The sequence below is a fragment of the Emys orbicularis genome, chromosome 3 (assembly GCF_028017835.1).
Source record: "Emys orbicularis isolate rEmyOrb1 chromosome 3, rEmyOrb1.hap1, whole genome shotgun sequence".
NCBI lineage: Eukaryota > Metazoa > Chordata > Testudines > Emydidae > Emys > Emys orbicularis.
The window spans coordinates 30,261,825-30,284,118 of NC_088685.1; positions in this window are offsets into that span (position 1 = coordinate 30,261,825).

Here is a 22,294-nt window from a genome sequence, read left to right on the forward strand (position 1 = left end):
CATTCAGGTTTTACTTCAGAGCTTACAACAAGGACTTCTAGTTAAAGTTAGTCAGGTTTCTTTGGACAGAGCATACTTGTCTCTACACAGCTGGTGGACTTATTTTAAATTTGAACCAAAATCTGACTTGAATATCAGAAGAGGTAGCATAAGATAATTGCATTGATGAAGATTCAGGGTTGCTAGAATTAATAGGATCTTTCTCAGCAAGCAACCTATACGTGTTACAAATGCTGTCTTGCCCTGGGTCTGAGTTCATGATTATAGTTTGACTTTTCATGCAGCTCTTAAATATAGCTCAAATCCTGTTCTCCAAATGGGTTGGCCCGAGGAAGCTGGGAGCACATTTATAAATAAAAATAATTGTGATCGGTCTCTGCTAAATAGAGCTGGTTGAAAATTGGGTGGTCAGAAAACGGGAAGAATTCACAACAATTGTCAATATTATTCTCCCTTTTTATTGTAATCCAAAACTGATAATTTGCCCCAAAAAATCACAATTTAGAAAATTTCATACAGTCCTAGTTAGAAATAGAAAAGGCTACTCCACCCTGTGGAAAACATCCTGTATAACTACAGCAATAAACAGCACTTGGCTGACCAGAACAAGCAGGCTAATGACTGACAAACACATGGGATTCGTTTAAAAGGCTCACTGCAACCAGTGACAGATTAGCCACTGGGCCAACGGGGCCTGTGCCCAGAGGCCCTAGCCAATTGGGGGGGCCCAGAAAAATTGATGCCGTCGCACCCTGCCTGGCGCTCTTGCTGGGGAGAGGGGTCAGGGCGCTGGGGCTTGCCGTGCTCTGCCTCTCTGCCTGGCGCTCTTGCTGGGGAGCAGGGTTGGGGTGCAGGGTCTCGCCTCACTCTTCCCGCCCGACGCTCCTGCTGGGGAGCGGGGGAAGCTCCTGTGCCTTGACCCTGCCCCCCGGCAGGAGCACTGGGGGTGGGGAGCCTGCAGGTGGAAGGGGAGGGGGAGGAGGAGGGGAACCCACTAACTCTGGCCCAGGGCCCCACAAAACTGTAATTCGCCTCTGATTGCAATTTTATAAATTATATCTGGGGGAGGGGTACTACATTGCCTGCCCCAGCTCTCATGTATTAGGCTTTTAACTGGTTCTAGTGGAGGTCACAGGGTGTTTACTATGAACCACACAATAAGCATGATCTCTCCCATGGGCTCAGTCAGTTTGAAACCTCTTTCCCTCATCCCTCCCATTGAGGGGGTGTGGAGTGACAGAGGCTAACAGCCTTCTAAAAGTATTTTTATTAGGCAGTTGGAACAAAGTATCAGAGAAAAGGGATTTTAAAATAAATAGCCTACATGCATATTTACTGTCATCTAATCTTACACTTCACAACAAGCTAAGTTAAATAGGCTTTTCTATTAAGTTACAACAAAAGGACTGAACCAACTCACATTCTCTTAGCGAGGCAAGACCTTCCTTTATCCCTATGGGTCTCTCAGTCTGGTTCTTTCCTTTCACTTGAAGGGTAGTGTCCTTTGAACCCCTGCAAGTGTTCTTTGTTCTCCATGCTGCTTTAAGTGTTCACTCCCACCCCCCACCCTCAGGCAGATCAGTTCTTTAGGTTGTCTAGGAGGCGACAGAAGGTGAATGGCAGTGGTGAACTAAAATTTCATGTCCCTTAGACTCAAAAATGGAAATTGCATGCACACATTGAATGGCAGAATATGGCCCTTGAAATTTTCTTTTATGTTTATTTCTAAAGTATTCTATACATTTGCATTCTTAACATTTTGGAATGAAATCCTGTGCCCATTAAAGTCAGTGGGAGATTGCCATTGAATTCAGAGAGGCTAGGACATTTGTGATGCAGATAATAATTTATCATTCTCCAAATATTAATATTCCATAAAAATAATCTCCTACTTGACTTAAATTTGCCTTCCTAATTTAACAGTCTTGCTGTCAGATGAGCAATCATTGTACTAAAATAAGTTCATAATACTTTGCAGATACAACTGTTAGTTTGTGGTCTGATTTTCAGAGATTCTGAGCACTTACAACTCCAAAGGAAGTCTGGCCTTTGTGCCAGCATGTGCTACAAAAATCCAAACAGCAGTCTCAAAGTGGTGCTAAAATAGTGTGAAAGTGGGGAGAGGAGAAATGGAACCTAACAAAATAACTTAATATTAAAATCCTTGCTGAAAGATTTGCATGTCCTACAGCGATGCTCTTTCCAGTGCATTTGGCAAGAGACCTCTCTAATATAGTCCACTTAGTGATACACAAATGTAATGCTTTTACTAGATAAGTGAAAGGTAAACTCAGCAGTTACCCTGATTCAAAGTAGTAGCAATTTTATTAAAATAGTTGCTGAATACTTTAGCCTGCATTATGAAAATTGCACTTGGATGTATTTTAATTAACCTGTTCGCTGCTTGCCCAGCAGCACTGAAAGTGTGATGAGCTGTCAGTTAATGTTCCATTATTACTAAAAATAATGCATAGAGAACAATAAGTTTTAATTGTGCTTTACATAGCAAGAGTGAAATCGTGATCCTTATTGAAGTCAATGAGAATTTTGCCATTGACTTCAGTGGGGTCAGGATTTTACCCCTAGAATAAAAGCACTGAAGTCAATGGGGCTGCTGATTGTTAAGTACATGCTTAAGTACTTTCCTGTATCAGAGCCAGTTTGCTCAGCACCTTGCAGGATTGAGCTCATATTTCACAATAACAATATTTTGGGGGTTTCTACTGCAATATTAATAAATGGTAACATACAGGTATGGCACAAAAAATGAAACAGTGTGAAATTCTACTTATTTAAATAACCTCAGCTATAATCATCATTTTTTGTTATCTTGTAGTTATTTTAATTAGCACAGTAATTCTGTTAGCATCAAACTTATTGTGCTCACTGGAATATACATTGACTTAGGGAAGTGAAGTCACTGGAGAAGAAGGGCTCTACTATGTTCATCCATACAATGCAATCTTCTATACATAGAGCTAAAATCAATATTGGTGCTAAAGTGTGTCCTGGGACATACATCTGTCTATGTCTAATTTATTTTCAAGCCTTATAACAGTGGCTTGCCTCGTAAAGCATCAGATGCAGCCACCTCCCCAGTTCCCCCTCTCACTGTGTCTGTTTCCCCTCTGGTGAGTAGGGTAGATTAGCCCTATGGCTAAATCCTTTCAGGGAAACAAAAATAGAAGGAAAGCCCAAACCCCCTCCCTCCTAGGCCCAGCACTTACCCAAACAAGCAAACCTTCACCCCTCTGTGCTCATCCTCCTTGGTCCATGGGTTCACAATAAGTCATGTACTCTTTAGTTTCTTAAAGCCTTTTGATCAAGACCTATGAGCAGTTCCTGCTCTCCTCAGGTCTCCTCAAACTCTGCCCCCCCCCCCCCGGCCAAAATATCATCCCTTCTTCGGGTGCTGTCCTTCTGGGCTTCTTCCTGAAGACTTCCCAAAACCCTCATAAGCCCTTTTTCCAATAGCAAATCCTATTTCCTTTAAGATTCTCACTTTTCTGAGATTGCTTATTATGTCACCCCCACCGGTCACGTTTCCCACCATGTCTATGTACCCAACCTATAGGCCCCCTGCATGCTGGGAACTACATGTCCCAGAATGTATTCTTTCTGGGCTGAACTTGAAATAGGACCAGTCTAGACCATGAGCAACCTCTTACAGGGCCAGTTCCCTTGTGCACATCATCATAGTGTAAGAGTGCCTTTAGCTCTGATTTAAATCAATGTGAAGCCTGAAAAGGCTGAATTTGGCCTAAGAGGTTTTGTAAATTCACATATGCAATGCACTAATATAAGACATCCAACTCCGATGTGACTGGTTTACAAATGTCTACAAACATTTTGCCTTTCCAACACTTTTCTATAGGCAAACTGATTAATGATATCCAATTAGAGTCAGGAACACTCTTTGATAATTTGGTGTGTGTTCTGTATTATCCTGTTGTTACTTTACACCACATCAAAAACTCACAAATGGAAAGGTAAAATGTTAACACACTCAAGATGTTCAGACATTGAGGTAAGCCTCAACATGAATATGAATATGTAGATGGGGCTTTTTAGGTCAATTTCCCCTTTTCTCCTACCCTCCGCTATGTCTCCTCTTTCTTCCAGCCAGGCAGAGTTTTTTTTTTCCATCCTCTGCAATGTTCATTTACTTAACTTCCATACATTCTCATCCTAACACCCAAGTGCAATCATCTCTAGAAAATTTCCCTGCAGTGGATCTTGTGACTCACATTCTCTCCTCAAGCAGGTTGTGGCCAGGCCATAGCAACTGAGTCGAGAATCATAGAAGATTAGGGTTGGAAAAGACCATCTAGTCCAACCCCCTGCTCAAAGCAGGACCCATCCCCAACTAAATCATCCCAGCCAGGGCTTTGTCAAGCCGGGCCTTAAAAACCTCTAAGGATGGAGATTCCACCACCTCCCTAGGCAATCCATTCCAGTGCTTCACCACCCTCCTAGTGAAATAGTGTTTCCTAGTATTCAACCTAGACCTCCCCCTAATATCTAACCTAGACCTCCCCCATTGCTCCTGGTTCTGTCATCTGCCACCACTGAAAACAACAGAGCTCCATCCTCACTGGAAACCCTCTTCAGGTAGTTGAAGGCTGCTATCAAATCCCCCCTCACTCTTCTCTTCTGCAGACTAAACAAGCCCAGTTCCCTCAGCCTCTCCTCGTAAGTCATGTGCCCCAGCCCCCTGATCATTTTCATTGCCCTCTGCTGGACTCTCTCTTATTTATCCACATCCTTTCTGTAGTGTGGGGCCCAAAACTGGACACAGTACTCCAGATGTGGCCTCACCAGTGCCGAATAGAAGGGAATAATCACTTCCCTCGATCTGCTGGAAATGCTCCTATTAATGCAGCCCAATATGCCATTAGCCTTCTTGGCAACAAGGGTACACTACTGACATATCCAGCTTCTCATCTACTGTAATCTCCAGGTCCTTTTCTGCAGAACTGCTGCTTAGCCAGTCAGTCCCCAGCCTGTAGCGGTGCATGGGATTCTTTCGTCCTAAGTGCAGGTCTCTGCATTTGTCCTTGTTGAACCTCAGGTTTCTTTTGGCCCAATCCTCCATTTTGTCTAGGTCATTCTTTGAATGTGGAGAAGCATTGGTGAAAATAGGAACTGATACAAAGCCATGTGCATGAAGCGAGGTAGTTGACCTGCCCAGGATGAATTTGTCTATTATTGAACATTGCAAATGTTATTCATGCAAGCAATCTCTATGTTGTGTAGTTCTATGTAAGCCAATAGAGCTGTTTCTATGAATAATCTTTGTCCAACTAGGCCCCATGTCTTCCTTTTCTGCTAACTTTCTTTTTAATTTGTGTTCATGATGCCATCCCTAAGGGAAGGATTGTTAAACCCTGTAGATGCTGAATATCCTGCAACTCCATTGATTTTTGAGGAATTTTCAGTCTCCTATAGATAAGAAAGAGTTGCCATCAATCCAATTCAGATTTCTAACACTAAAATTATATTGTTTTATGCAAAAAGCCCCCAAAACATCTATTTGAGAAAAGCATGCATCCGTAGGATCTAATAAGCTTGTACCAAGGTGCTTTGTCTTCATGGTCTAGAGTGAAGCTAGCTTCCCATTGTAAACCTATGCTTGTACACACCCACATACCATCCCCTTAATTGTATCAACCCACTCCATGTTTCACATATCACATAGAGTATGTCTGGAAAGTAAATAGTATAAGTCATACAAGGTATTTGGGGTTCCAAATTTGAAGTTGTTTATCGGTTTATCTATACTATATCTCTGCGTTCTCTCTCTCTCTCTCATGGTTTCAACTCAGAAAATGTCACACCAAATTTTCATATTTTTTTTCATGTTCATCCAGATAGAAAAACAAATTGTGCTCTCAATTACAGTCTTGCCATGCATTCCTGCTGAAGGCATTCAGGTTGCAATAGGCATAACAGAGGAGAATTTTGCACCGCAAGGCTATGTCTTAATCTAGTGGTAGCTGCTGCTCTTGAAAAACTGAATATCCATTAATTCTATTAAATTGCCCACCCTGGTGCTACTGCAAAACTTGTCTGTGGGAATTTACTAATTCCTTTCTTTTTTTTATACCCTCTTCGGTGAAATAAAAAACACGCTGAACAACAGCAAAAGCCTGTGGGGAAGTTTCGCTTTGGAACCTCATCTCAAACCAAACTTTGCTGCTTAGTCCCATTTTTACTATAAACATAATGAATGTGGACTCCCTAGATCTGCATGCTGTTGCCTTCAACCTTTTTTAAATTCATTTTACCACAAATAAAAACATAATGATGTGCTATAAGCCAGAATCCTTAATGCAACATCTTTTCTCATCCCAAAGTGACAGAGATTGCAAATGTTAACACTTGTTGGTTTTAGCCAGTGATCGAGATTGGCTGGTGCTAGATTATATGTTGCTGGTAAACAACTTTAATTCAGTATATCTCCACTTTCCATTGATCTCTCCTAGAAACTTTCTCTGCCCATTTATCCTGTTCCTTCCTGTAAAAATATTCTCCTTTCCTCCTTGGATTTGTTAATCTCATTCTTTAGCTCTCTCACACAAACAGAAATGTGGTTCAAAGCAAGAATGAATCTCCAGTCAGCATACAACTGTTTTTTCTGTCTTCACTTTGGTATTCTAATAAGCTCAGAAATCATGCTAGTATGTCCCACAGAGCCCAGATAAACCAACAAGATATGCCAGTAGACACTGAAATATAATGTATGTAAATTAGGTTCAACTTGTGGAGGCAGAGTTGGCCAGAACTGTCAGAATAAAACAATTTTGGTGACTTATGTTGAAGTCACTGCAAAATAATTTCTGTAGAGAGATAAAAAGGTGCAGGAAAAATGGAATGAATATAAATTATAGTATGTTTAAGGTGGAGTATATTTAGATCAATGGCTGATATTGTCCAAAGAATATCACTATTTAACCACTATCAGATAAACATGGTACATTGTATTATGGCTAAAGTACTTCCATAGACAGTGGGGAAAATACAGAGTTAATGACTATTTTGATTAAATAACTAAAATAGCATGTAGATTGCCAGGACTTGCAGAAATAATAAGTATTTGAAGGTAAGTGTGAAATGCTATGAAAATTAATCATTCAAATTTTTATTTTATGCCATTCTGCTGACTTATGTGTTTACATTGCAGAAGAATAGCTGTAATACATTTGTTATCAGCATATACTGAGATTATATTGGTTAAAACATAACTGCAGCTAAGGTGGGGAGACCAATCATAACCCTCCTACCTGCCTACACACCTATAGAAGTTACAGATTATTAACAGCAGTCTTCAGAAATATCTGTGTCATTAGTGTAGCATTACACCTGCAGATGGTCCTGGAATTCTTAGACGTGATGTATAATGTGCACACAAAGTGAAATCAATCACATTCTGTGTGATAAACTTTAACCAGATTTATATTCTAGAATGAAAAAAAAGATAGTATTAATATGTTTAACACATAATGAACAACACTTAATTTTTCCTTTCCACTACTGATACGTATTTGATTTATTTCTAAATTCCATGGTGTTTATTATACTAATTTCTATCTCTTCACAGTATAGTCAGGTAATCAAGTTGAAATATTTTTGCATTACTTGGTTTTGAAACAACTAATGCGGAGGGGTTTTTTTTTTTCCAGATGCTACTAAATGTCTCACAAATGTGCGGAAAATCAAATTGCTTGATTGTCTGAGATGTCTAATAACTCCTTCTATAAAAGGATTGTGACCTCATGCAATGGAAGAGCTAATAGATTGTGCCTGTTGAGGTCTTTTTTTTTTTTAGTGTCTTTTAACATATTTTTAGAAGTAAAACTTAGAGCCTAGCTTTACAAAAGTGACTTTCAGTTTTTGATGCCTAACCTGTGACGAGTTAACTCAGCATATACTGAGATTACATTGATTAAAATGTAACTGCAGGTAAGGTGAGCAGACCAATCATAAGCCTCCTACCTACCTACACACCTATAGGAGTTACAGATTATTAACAGTAGTCTTTCTGTGTCATTAGTGTAGCATTACACCTGCAGATGGTCCTGGAATTCTTAGACACAATGTATAATGTGCACACAAAGTGAAATCACAGTATAATCATAGATTCATAGATTCATAGATTCTAGGACTGGAAGGGACCTCGAGAGGTCATCGAGTCCAGTCCCTTCCCTGCATGGCAGGACCAAATACTGTCTAGACCATCCCTGATAGACATTTATCTAACCTACTCTTAAATATCTCCAGAGATGGAGATTCCACAACCTCCCTAGGCATATGCTGTGACAAGCTTGATTTTTCAGAGGACAGATCTAATGAGTCAAGCCCCTTTAATCTAACAAGTTAGACTGGTCCAGTGAATTGCAGTGCTAGCCTCAGACTAGGGAGATCTGTGTTCAGTTCACTCTCTGCCACAGGCTTCTGTGCCTTGGGGAAGTCATTTAGGCCAGAACTTTTAAAGCTATTTAGGTGCCAAAAGATGTAGCTAGGTCCCTAGTGGGATTTTCAAAATTGCCTAGGTGCCTAACTTCCAATGATTTCAAAATGGGGATAATATATTTTTTCTACCTGGTAAGGTGTTGTGAAGATAAATATACTAAAGAATGTGAGCTGCTCATGTAAGTATTTAATATAGATGCACTTGAGGCACCTAAAATCACTAGGCAATTTTGAAAATAGGCCTACTTTCCTAACTTAGAGGCCAATTCCTGAAGAATTTACTATTTTTTTTATTCAGTCCTTACTCAAGAAAGGCTGAATAAAAACTAATAGTTTCAGCATTTGACCCCAAATGATTCCCACAATTTATACTTTTATTTTTTTATTATTTAAAGCATTTATACTTGTTATTGGGATGAATCATGCAGCAATGTAAAAAGCATCTTAACCAGGTAGGCAGGTGAAAGTCAAAGATTCAGAATGGTGCATAGAGGTAAACCGAGTAAGCTCAGATGCCCAATCATCCTGTGATACTGTAAGATAGCCTAAAGGGCCAGAGTTTGAGAGAGGGAAGGGATTTTGGGAAGAGAGAACCAGAAAAGTGATATCCTGTAGTACATGTTGAGGGCAAAATAAAATAATTCATACTGTGTAAGGGAAAGGGCACCTAGGCAATATGTAACACATCTCCTGTTACAAGTTACATTCACAGCACAGCAGCCAGCCAGTAGGCTATGCACCAGAGTAAGACAGTGATATCCAGTGCAGAACACTACCTTGGCTACTATATCCCCAGTTCTTACCACTGCTAAAGATCACCATCTGGTCCATAGGGCATTCAAGGCTCTGCCTGTGAATGGAACCAGAATTTGTGCCAACTGTATAGTATCCTCTACAAGGATGTGACAGAGGGCAACACACAACACCCCCAAACCCAAGTAGTCCCCAGGGACCACAATAAAAACAAAAGGATGCTGTTATGAATTAAGGCACAGCACAGTGAATACCACTCTCAGAACATACCTTACAATAGCAGTAAGATGGCAAGCCAGAAATATACAATAAAATCATAAATGGTCCTCAAGGGAATCAAAAACACAGAGAAGACTTCCCAGAGGCAGCTACAGCATATCCATCAGTTTATACCACCGTCCTGACCAAAGCATGCATGAGATTGCATAGATTCCTACACCACTTTCATACCCCCCACTGATTGGAGAACCATTCCCAGAGAGTAGTTATCAATGGTTCACACTCAAGTTGGAAGGGCATATCGAGTGGGGTCCTGCAGGGATTGGTTCTGGATCTGGTTCTGTTCAATATCTTCATAAATGATTTCGAGATAATGGCAGAGAGAGTACTCTAATATAGTTTGTGGCGAGGGGGTTGCAAGTGCCTTGGAGGATAGGATTAAAATTCAAAAGGATAATGGAGAAATGGTCTGAAGTAAATAAGATGAAATTCAAAGTACTCCACCTAGGAAGGAACAATCAATCACACACACACCGAATTGGAAATGACTGCCTAGGAAGGTGTAATGCGGAAAGGGAGCTAGGGGTTATAGTGGATCACAAGCTAAATATGAGTCAACAGTTTCACAGTTGCAAAAACAAAAAAAACAAAAACACCATAATTCTGGGATGTATTAGCAGGAGTGTTGTAAGCAAGACATAAGAAGTAATTATTCCGCTCTACTCCACACTGATAAGGCCTCTACTGGAGTATTGTGTCCAGTTCTTGGCACCACATTTCAGGAAAGATTGACAAATTGCAGAATGTCCAGAGAGGAGCAACAAAAATTATTAAAGATCTAGAAAATATGACCTATGAGGGAAGATTGAAAAAACTGGGTTTGTTTAGTCTGGAGAAGAGAAGACTGAGAGGGGCCATGATAACAGTTTTCAAGTACATAAAGTGTTATTACAAAGAGGAGGGTGCAACATTTTTCTCCTTAACCTCTGAGGACAGGACACGAAGCAATGGGGTTAAATTGCTGCAAGGGAGGTTCAGGTTGGACATTAGGAAAAACTTCCTGTCAGAGTAGTGGAAGGTTGTAGAATCTCTGTCACTGGAGGTTTTTAAGAACAGGTTAGTCATGTCCCTGTCAGGAATTGTCTGTTTATTACTTTGTCCTACCTTGAGCACAGGGGACTGGACTAGATGACCTATTTAGGTCTCTTCCAGTCCTACACTTCTGTGATTGTAGACACTTCCTCCTCATGGCTGTGCAGGAAGTATTGAAACCATATATTGAATGGTGGTTGCAATAGCCCAGGGGTCGGCAACCTCTGGCACGCGGCTCACCAGGGTAAGCACCCTGGCGGGCCGGGCCAGTTTGTTTACCTGCCACGTCCGGCAGTTTGGCCGATCGCGACTCCCACTGGCCGCAGTTCGTCGCTCTAGGCCAATGGGGGCTGCGGGAAGCAGCGCGGGCTAAGGGATGTGCTGGCCGCAGCTTCCCACCGCCCCCATTGGCCTGGAGTGGTGAACCGCGGCCAGTGGGAGCCATGATCGGCTGAACCTGCAGATGCGGCAGGTAAACAAACTGGCCCGGCCCACCAGGGTGCTTACCCTGGCGAGCCGCGTGCCAGAGGTTGCCAACCCCTGCAATAGCCTGTCAGATCTGGATCCATCCATATGTTCAACAGAAGTTCAAACATATATCTGATCTTTCCCTGGCTTTGTCAAAGGGCATAACAATCAAGATTGCCTTTCACTGCTGTGAGTTCCAGCACAGCACTTTCTAGCTGTGTTTGAAACTACAGGAGATCCTGTCCCTGAAATGTAAGGACTACTTAGCATGACAAAGTTGCACCAGAATAGCTTGGTGTGAATTTAAACCAATATAGCTAAACCAGTTGAAAAGGCTGTGTGGATACTTATTTAAGTTTAAGAGTGGTTTATTTCAGTTTAGCTTAAGTTGATGAACAAGTTTAACTAAATAAGAATAAGAAGAGTGTCCACAAAGCCTTTTACCTTGACTAAACTATGTGTGGCTTGAAAACTTGTCTCTCTCAACAATAGAAGTTGGTCTAGTAAAAGACATTACCTCATTCACCTTACCTCTCTAATATCCTTGGACCGATACACCTACAACAACATTGCATTTAAAGGCCAGTATAATTTGTGCTGGAGCAACTTCCTTGTATAGACAAGCCCTAAGACAGACTTCAATCACAATGATGATGAAGTGCCTAATGAAATACAATGTGCCCACAAATTTGCTTGTTGTAATCTTCTTTAATGCTCCTGACTTTATCTTTATTGACCCTCAGCTCAGTTTCTGCAGTCTCTTCCAAATGGGTGATAACCCAATTATGATGTTTTTAAGCAAGCCCTAAAACTTTATAAGCCAGTGAAATTCCAACACAGGCCAGTGAAAAATAACCACACCACTTCAAGCCATGTCAGTGAAAAAAATGTTATTTGAAAAGTTTAAAATGTAAGGGAAAGGTTAAGTGGTAGCATAAGCACAAACATAGTTAGCAAAGACAATTAAATAAGACAAAAGATTTTTTAATTAAGTGAATAGTTAAAATAAATGTGGAATGCTGGACTATGCAGTAAGTGAATCTGTATGAAAATGTAAAAACACAAGTGAAAACGACTAAACTGAAATGAACTAAATAATCTAGACAAAATTAATTTCACTTTTCCAAAAATAAAAATGATAGAGCAAGCTAGAGCAGATATGACACAAAAACAGAAAACAAGAATAAATTATAAAGATAATTAAGAATTTTAACAGTTTGTCTTATGATGGAAAAAAGATTAAAGGAATTGCTTTAATTTTAATGAAGGAGCTGTAACAAAATGCTTGAATGATGATGATAACATGAGCTTAGAAAACAGATTTAAGAGCTAGAGAATTAGATTTGGTCTTGAGAATTTTAATCATTACAAGGCAGCATGGAATACAGATAGAATGCTCAATGAATTCTGTGAAGAATTTTGTAGGTCTTAGAACTAGGTGCTTTGGTTAAAAAATAACTCGGAGACAACAATACAGAGCTATTATGCCACCATCTTTCTAAAGAAGCTGAAGATCAGTCAGCTCAATGAATGTAGACTTTAAAATGTTGTCCAGGATTGCAAGTGGAAACTTTGTTATACACAGAGAGATCCAGTAATGGGATGTTCAGTATTAAACCACTCAAAGATACATGAGAAGGAAAAGTATACTTCTAATATAAAATATAGTATTCATAAAAACATGCTGAAAATTTGCAGATTGTACAGAAATTATAACATAATGATAACAAAAGCTGGTCAGAATAGTCTGTCAGAATAGTTTTCTGATGGAAAATGCAGTTTCTGCAAAATTCTTCATCCAAATTTTCAATTTTACATTGGGAAAATCTAAATGAAATGTGTTGTTTCAGGTTGGTTCAATTCAAATTGGAATAAATGTTGTTTTGAACTTCCCCAAAATCTTTCATTTTGAATCAGTTCAACAAAACATTAAACTGCATTTCCTTATCATGGTGCACTGCCTTTTGGGAGTTGGATTTCTGGCCCCCATTCCATCTTCTGGGCCAGGCTCCCTGGAGGAATACATGTCTCATAATGCAATATGGGGACCTCCACCCTTTAACTGAGATGTACAGTACACCCTAGGGGGCCGTGAGCAGGTTTCAGGGGTCTGCCAAGCAGAGCCAGCATTAGACTATGCCCCAGCAAAAGTCAAAGCCCTGCCACCCGGGGCTGAAGCCAATGCCTGAGCAACATAGTTTCATGGGAGCCCCTGTGGCATGGGTTTTATATGCTGAAAACCAGTTATTGTGGAACAGGCAGGACATGGAGTTTTTATAGCATGTTGGGCGGGCCTCAGAAAGAAAAAGGTTGAGAACCCCTGCAGTACCCCATGGGAGTCACATGAGTCTGAATGTGTTATGTATCAATTATTTAGATAATGGCATATAGAGTACACTTATACAGTTTGTGGATGATACCAATTTGGGAGGGGTTGCAAGTGCTTTGGAGGATAGGATTAAAATTCAAAATGATCTGGACAAACTGGAGAGATGGTCTGAAGTAAATAGGATGAAATTCAATAAGGACAAATACAAAGTACTCCACTTAGGAAGGAACAATCAGTTGCACACATACAAAATGGGAAATGACTGCCTAGGAAGGAGTACTGCAGAAAGGGATCTGGGGGGCATAGTGGACCACAAGCTAAATATGAGTCAACAGTGTCATGGTTGCAAAAAAAGCGAACATAATTCTGGGATGTATTAGCAGGAGTCTTGTAAGCAAGACACAAGAAGTAATCCTTCCGCTCTACTCTGCACTGATTAGGCCTCAACTGGAGTATTGTGTCCAGTTCTGGGCGCCACATTTCTGGAAAGATGTGGACAAATTGGAGAAAGTCCAGAGAAGAGCAACAAAAATTATTAAAGGTCTAGAAAACATGACCTCTGAGGGAAGATTGAAAAAAAATGGGTTTGTTTAGTCTGGAAAAGAGAAGACTGAGAGGGGACATAACAGTTTTCAAGTATGTAAAAGATTTTTACAAGGAGGAGGAAGAAAAATGTTTTTTTCTTAACCTCTGATGATAGGACAAGAAGAAATGGGCTTAAATTGCAGCAAGGGAGGTTTAGGTTGAACATTAGGAAAAATTTCCTGTCAGGGTGGTTAAGCACTGGAATAAATTGCCTAGGGAAATTGTGGAATCTCCATCATGGGAGATTTTTTAAGAGCAGGTTGGACAAACACCTGTCAGGGATGGTGTAGATAATACTTAGTCCTACCATGAGTGCAGGTGACTGGACTAGATGATTCTCAAGGTCCCTTCCAGTCCTATGATTCTATGGGAAATGTTGTCCGGCCTGGCCTATAGGGAAGAATATGAGCATAAGGCTTCTGAACTATAACTCCTCTAAGGCAAAGTGCCACAAGGAGAAAATGCAGTTTTATGTTGAAATTATGCAAAAAGAATCAATTCAGGTCATTTAAAAAAAAAAAAACATTTCAGTTGGGGAGCGGGGTTGTCAAATTGTTTAGTTTTATAGAAAATGTATAAATCAATCTTTTTGATGTTTCTGAATATCAATTATTTTGAAATTACATTCATTAGAAAATTGTAATTCTTTGTCCCAATTTAGGGTGAAAACAAATATTGAGATGCCAGTTTAGTTTCCTGTGGGAAATTCTATCTGTCATGGACTATCACCTGGGCTTGCTTTTCGAGCTGGGTGAAACATCTGTTCAAGCTCTGATATAGGAAGGCAGCTTTAGTGTTCACTCCAGGCTGCATAGACTAGTCTACCTCCTTCACTTTGTGGGCTGAGTTGACAGGGAAGCACTGGGACTCTTGTAGCAGGTGTTGTATGATGCTTGTGGAATGGGCCAAATGCCAAGGGGCAGCCTATGTACATCCAACCTTCCAAGGGAGCCATATAATGCCATACCTCCTCCTCCAAAAGCTCATATTTTTGTAGCTGGAATTACTGGATGGTTAACATAGTGTTATAAGTTTATTTAGTTGCATGCAAGCACTCTTCAGTATTTGAAGATACGCTGCATTGCTATTAGTTTTCTTTGGGGGAAGCTCTTGAAAGCGGCAGGAGAGTTTGCTCTTTGCCTCAGTCTCTCTAGTAAGCCAATTACTGGCAGATTTTTTCCCACGGAACTGGGCTCTGGTGTTTCTGATTCCTGAGAGAAGGGATTGCCTGCATGATGCTTGACCACTCCGGTTCAAAGACTGGTGGACATAAAACAAGTTACACACAGAAAATAACCAGACTCTATATCAATGATTTCTCCTTCAGTGAGAAACTGACCTGTAATGCCCCCAAATCTGCTACTCTTTTGAGGAAGAGTGACATGTTTGGGGATGCAAGTTAAAGGAAATAAATATAAATCCCATCCCACCTTCCCAAATAAAGCCAGTAATTGAGAAGGATGCTAAACATTGCCAGTTACTGGATGATTCTGAAGTCCTGTGTGGATGGGGGGAAATTCTCTAGGGAAAGTACTTCTTTGAGGGAAGCACACTGGATTGTGCTAATTATCTTATAAGAACTATAGCCTATCTTTGATGTGTGAATGACTTTTACTATGTTTGTGAAGATTACACAATAATTGTAACAAGATCTTTATATCTTAAAATATAATAGATTTCCCAGTGCATTTCTGAATAAGTAATTTTTTTTCAGTTAACATGATACAACCAGAGTGGAATCCTTCAAATATGTATTTAATGTGACATTTATTTTGACCTTTCACACTTACACTGTATCTTTCTTTCTAGCTATTCTGTCATGATACACCTTTCCTATGTGCACTCAAAATTGTTCTGCTAATTACCAGTTCAAACTAGGGGCATTTTTTTCCTGGAAGTGTCTTGCTGGAGGGCGATGTTAGGTCAATGATTATATTGGAATACATTTTGATTGTGAGATGCAATGAAACCAGTGCCATGCCAATTTCCACTGGTAAATTTCTTGTTGCCTGTAAGCCTTTTTAAAGATTTTAAAAGTCAATAACAATGAGAAATCTTTTCTGAGATGTGTTTTTTTTTTTCAAAGTATTTCACAACCAGTTCAGGTCTTATGCATGTCACATAGTGATTTTCACTCAATCTTATGCTTCTTCTCAAATCTATATTTTTTCTATCCAGAGTTCTTGTGCCATGATAATAAGCAATGGAATAGTGATTTGTTTTGTACTTTGTTTTGCTTTATTATCTTTTGCAGAAAAATGCATGTGTTATTTTCAAAGCATTATTGCAAGGACATGCCTCTTTAAATGTTATTTTTGCATCAATGGAGAAAAAATTAGTTTCAGAAGATGGATCTATTTTGCAAAATGGACGAAGTGCTTGTTTTCTAAATCTTGTTCTCCTTCATTGGTCTTCAGCCATTTATTTTTCAATCTGACTTTCACTTCCACTTCTTTAGAGTCACTATTACACAGAGTTATGATAGAAACATACTGTGTCTGATTTTTGGTTATGTACTTGACCTTAACATAATGCTTATAAAGAAAGTCTATCCTTTACATCAGTGTAGCTAATTTCCTTGGGTAACTCCAAGGAAAACACTGTACATGCTGCATACGCTGGCCTATTTTGTAATGGCACTTCACAAATATGTTCTTCTAGCCCAATTTAAATGGAAGACTTCTCACCGAAATTATACCTGGATAATTTAGAAAATCTGCAGTTTGAAACATTCCATATATGTTGGTCCACATTTAAAAGTTGAAAGACACCTGTCACTGTAGTATCTGCTCATAGCAGAGTAGCAGTACAAAACCCTAAGCCAGACAGCGGTGAGTGTTTCCTTCTAGGCTTGACAACAAAAAGAAAGTTGGTCTTTTGGTTAAAACACTGGCCTGAGGTTCAGCTGATCTGAATTCAGTTCCTTTTTTTACCACAGATTTCTTGTGTAATTGTAATACTGGCAGACCTCAGTTGTTAGCAAGTGGGATCAAACCTGGGACCTCAATGCATGAATCTCCACGTGGCTGTTGGCTAAGGCTGTAGCAGATTCATCAATCTCTGGCCAGGCTAGGTGCCACTAGAGGGGGACAGAGCACCACACCAAGGCAGCCATGGGTTACATAATCTTGGGAAGACACTAATTCTCTCTGTGCTTCAGTTCCCTGTTGTTTGAAATACAATAATGCTACTTCCATTCTCCCAGCCTTTGTCTGTCTTGTCTATTTAGATTGTCTTGTCATCTCTTCAGGACGGAGACGCTCTTACTATGTGTATATACAGCACCTAGCACAATGGGGTCCTGATATTCACTGGGGCTTTGGAGTGCTATTGCAATACTACTGCTCCTACTGAGAGACAAAGCCCTTGAGAATACAGTGAAGGGAAGCATGGTATGATATACCAGTTTTCAGTTCCTGCGGTTGGGATTTATAAAGCTTAATAATGAGGATGAGATGTTTCTGGGACAGAAATAAGACTCCTGGATTTTCAGAAAAACATGAAAATATTAAAAAAAAACAAAAACCCAACAACAATGTTGACACCAAGAAGAAACACACCCGTCATGACAAGTGGCCCATCTCAGAGGTGCAATGTGAGGGTACTAAATCATGATCATCTCTTTATAAATCATCCCCTTCCTACCAAAAGTCACAACTATAAAAGTAGGGGTTTTCAGGGGAAGAGGTCCTCCACATCCAACTGCTGGGAAGTCAGTAGTCCTGGGAATGAAATACAGCTCTAATTCCAATTCTGAGACCTACCATCAAAGCTCCCAGGCCACTGGACAGACCTAGGCTCAGGGTCTAGGATGCAAAAGGGACATGAAAACTTTCAACATTGACACTGCAGGCTGGAAAGATGCAGCTAGCAACAGGCTACACTGGTGGACTGCTCTACATGCGGGAGTCAAAGAGGCTGAAGAGAGGTGGTTGAGAGAGAGAGGAAAGTGAAGAGAGCAAAGAGAAATGTGCAGCAGGCCTGAAGTGCAAGTAGTGTGTCAGCTTCGTCTTCTGCACCATATGCCTGCATTATCTCTGGCATGATCTTTCACTTGAGAACCGGACTTTTTTAGCCACTCGAAATGCTGCAGCACAACACACAATAACTGAACTGCTTTGGCAAGATGGATGGTTACCATTTCATTCATCAGATGTAATGGAGACTGCCTCAAGCAGTGATCTGTGTAGGAAAGAATCTGGCTCAGAGTTCATTGCAGCACAATTTTAACGTGCTTACTGCTTATACTGTTTAAAGTAATGCTGTATTAGCATTGTTGCACTGTCCAGGGAATTTGACCATTCACATGATTTATCAGACCTTACGAAGTTTTCAAATGGATTTCTCAAGTAGGTAAGAAATACAATTTTTCTCATTACAGTTCTGTTTGAATATGTAAACATTTATACCAGAGGTTCTCAAACTGTGGTCCGCGAGCTCTATTCAGGTGGTCTGCGGATAGTTCCCTCTAAGGTGCGCGCCTGGGCAGCTGCATACGAGAGAATGAAGGACCACCCACCTAATTAGTGGAGCCGCGCAGGTGTGGCTCCACTAATTAAGTGCCTGGATCCTGGAGAAGACGCACATGTAAAGTGAGGTGGTGGCCTTGGGGGGGAATAAGGGGTAGGTGGGAGGGGGCAGTGGGGTCAGAAGAGTGGGGGGGGCGCAATTTGGGATGTGCAGGGCTGTGGCGGCCAGAGAAAGAGGTGATTTCCCCCAGCTCTAGGGCTGCGGCTGCTGGGGAGAGATGGCCCTCCTTCCCAGCCTCAGCTCCGTGGCTGCTGTGGCAGGGGAGAGACCCCCTCCTTCCCAGCCCCAGCTCGGGGGCTGCTGTGGCCGGGGAGAGACCCCCTCCTTCCCAGCCCCAGCTCGGGGGCTGCTGCGGTGGGGGAGAGACCCCCTCCTTCCCAGCCCTAGCTCGTGGGCTGCCACAGTGGGGGAGAGAGGGCACATCCATCGCATTAGAAAGGTAAGACTACTGATATTAAAATATGAGTTGTATGCTTTTATTTGTAGAACAAAAAAACTTTAATTATTATTAAGGGTTTTTTTATATAGCGCTTTTATCCAAAGCACTTTACAATAGTTAGCTAACAATACAAACAACATTTGGAAAGATTATTAAGTGGTCTGCCGAGACCCTCAGCAATTTTCACGTGGTCTGCAGAAAAAAAAGTTTGAGAACCACTGACTTATACTATTAACATATTCATGAATTGCATATATTTATTTATACAGTTTAGGTATTCATCTAGTAAGACTGTAGCTGATAGACAATGCTACACACACAAGTCATTTAAAAAGCAGGAACAGTGATGTACTTCAATTCACCAGAAACAAAACCAGATGCAATAAACAATGTGTTGCCCACAGCGTGAAACTTGAACTTCACAGAAGTCTCATGCAGCTGCTGCCAGATGTCTCTGATAGCCTGCATGCTTTATGCCTGGCTATGCTTTAAAAACTCACTGGCAACCTGCAGGTTGTGTGAGCATAGATAGTCAGGCTCTTTAAGGACTGAATAGTGCTCATACACCTTGTGTGCTGGTTGTTGTGAATAAAGGACTCAAAATGGGAAATATCTATGCTTCTTTCCTGCTCATGCAAACCCACGAAAAACAGGCCAGAGCCTCCTTTCATTTCTGTAAATTGCTGTAGCTCTCTTGAAGTGAAAGGAACTATAGCGATTTACACCACCTGCAGGTCAGCCGGGATATCTGTAGCACTAAATCCAAATGTATCTAATATTTTAATTATTCCGTTTACTGTAATGTAAAGATAATATGCTTTATTTTATACCTACATGCCATATCACCTGCACCGATTACCACCACATCACCGAAGATAGATAAAACATGTAATATCTGGTGAGCATAACATTAATCATATATTCCTATAATCACAGACAGCAATATGCAGTGCTAAAATGCAGTTGCAATTGGTCCGATGTATAATATCATGTTAAAGTAGTATGAAACAAACAAACCTTGCATCTATTATTTTCTCTTGCACCATTTTAAAATGGTGCAAGGGAAAATGAATAACATATGACTAATATTGTGGAACTTACATCCTTCTGTCCTGTGTGGTCACGTGACAAATGTGTATTGTTTGTCAATTTTTTTTTTTTTTAAAGTTTGTTCATTTTATAGTTTAAGGTACATGAGTCTTTTCTAACATTTAATTTCCATAATTAAGATGTATCTAATGGCTGGAGAATTAAACACTTTAAAAAAAAGACAATAATATTTCAGTACAATATACAACAATTCAGCTGCATGTCTCCTGTGTTATATACTGCATACTTAGGCTTGGTCTACACTTGCCCCCCAAGCCGAAGTAAGGTACGCAAATTCAGCTACATGAATAACGTAGCTGAATTCGACATACCTTACTTCGAACTTACCGCGGTTCAGACGCGGTCCACACGCGGCAGGCAGGCTCCCCGTCGACTCCGTGGTACTCCTCTCGTTGAGCTGGAGTACCGCAGTCGACGGCGAGCGCTTCCGGGATCGATTTATCGCGTCCAGACCAGACGCGATAAATCGAACCCGGAACTTCGATCCCCAGCCGCCGAACTAGCGGCTGGGTGTAGACGTACCCTTAGTCTAGATGATGAAATCACAATTTCAGTCAAATGTATTAGAATGTCATGCAAAAAACAAAGTGAAGAGAATGTTAAGGTGGTATAGCTAAGCACACAAAAGTGAGGAAATGAGAAAGGTGACGTTGCATGCCTTTTATCTAGAAGGAGTCACAGTTTCAGGGTAAAACTGCACTTGCATCCCCTCTTCCCTGTAGTCCACTCCAGGAGTTCCCAGTCAGATCTCCGGCATCACCTCTCTTTGGGCAGGGAGGGACCCTTGTGACACTTCCTTCTGCCTAGGGTAGGGGGGGGGGCAGTGTTAAGCCTGCACAGCTCCCTGCCTTACACGGTGATATCCCCAGTGACCCAGTGGCACAGCTCCCACTGACTTCACTGGGGCCAGGATTTCAGCCAAAGCATGAAATTCAGGATTTATTTTCCTGAAAATGAAAATGTAACCCCCCTGATGTCACTCACTATGTACAGAAACTATCTCTGTAGATTAAAGGCAAATGTTCCTTTTCTTCAAATACATGATGAAAATACATTTAAGTGACAGAAAAGCAATTTTCCCAAATCAGTATTGTATAATATTTTAAGCTCTGCATTTAGTACTGTGTGAGTTAAATTGCAGAGAATAATGGTTATATTAAAGTACAGAGTAATAAAAGTTGGAGTCCTTGTCTCTTACTTCTGACAATGAATTATAGGTCTTTTTAAACATAAGAAGTTTCTGCTTTATGATTCTCACATACACTAGCCGATAAAAGACATGCATCATATCATTCATAGTCTTCAACACTTACCCTAGCTCAATGTTATCTCCAAGATCCTTTCTTCAATCTTTCCAGTGACTTGACAATGCTAACCATCATTTGTGTAATGCATGTCAGAGTTCTTGGTTACAAAGATATGGTAATGTATGAATCATAGATGGGGACACAGAAACACACTTGAAGGGACAATGATCAGAACCTTATACTGGCTTTACTAGTAAATCAATTAAAAGTCAGTCGTTCAGTTTTCATACTGCACATTTCTCCTTTGCAACACATCTGAAGTGAAATCGTAGAAGTACTTTCTGTGGGAGGTTAAAATCTTTTAAAATGTTGGTCTATTGAATTGTTGTATATTAAGGATGTATTTGAAGTAGAGCTTTTAGTATAATAGATTTAGCAAGTTACAGAACAGCAGGAAAAGAATAGGGTCTGAGTTTGTACAGAATTCTGCAGAAAGTTATAACTACATTAAAGGACAAAAGGGCTCGCTGAGTGCAATCTAAAACAGAACCTATAATCTTATACAAGAAATGTTAGATTCCTTGTAAAAAAAAGTTTGCGCATAGAACAGGGGAAATGGAATTAAATGGAAGTAGACTAGAAAAAGAATTAATTGTAAGTATAGAATTGAATGGGGTTAAATTTTATAAGCTATACATAGGAGAAATGTAGAAAGATTTTGAAAGGAAAGTGAAAAAGTGTACCTACAGAAACTTACATTTGACTCTGCCAGGAAGAAATTATGTATAGAAACAGGGTCTTAATGCACCATTATGTGACTTGTGCACCCAACTGTCCAGAACAATGTACAAATGTTGATTATTTATTTATTTATTTATTTATTTTAACAGCCACACTTGTAGCAGCCTTTGAAAATTTGTCCCCAAAGAATACATTCCAGATTGCAACCTTCCTATATAAAGGGCAACTTTTTCAAAGGAAGGCACAATGGTACACCTACACAAAATGTGTGCATCCTATTTTGTTTGCACAAATCAGCACTTGCATATG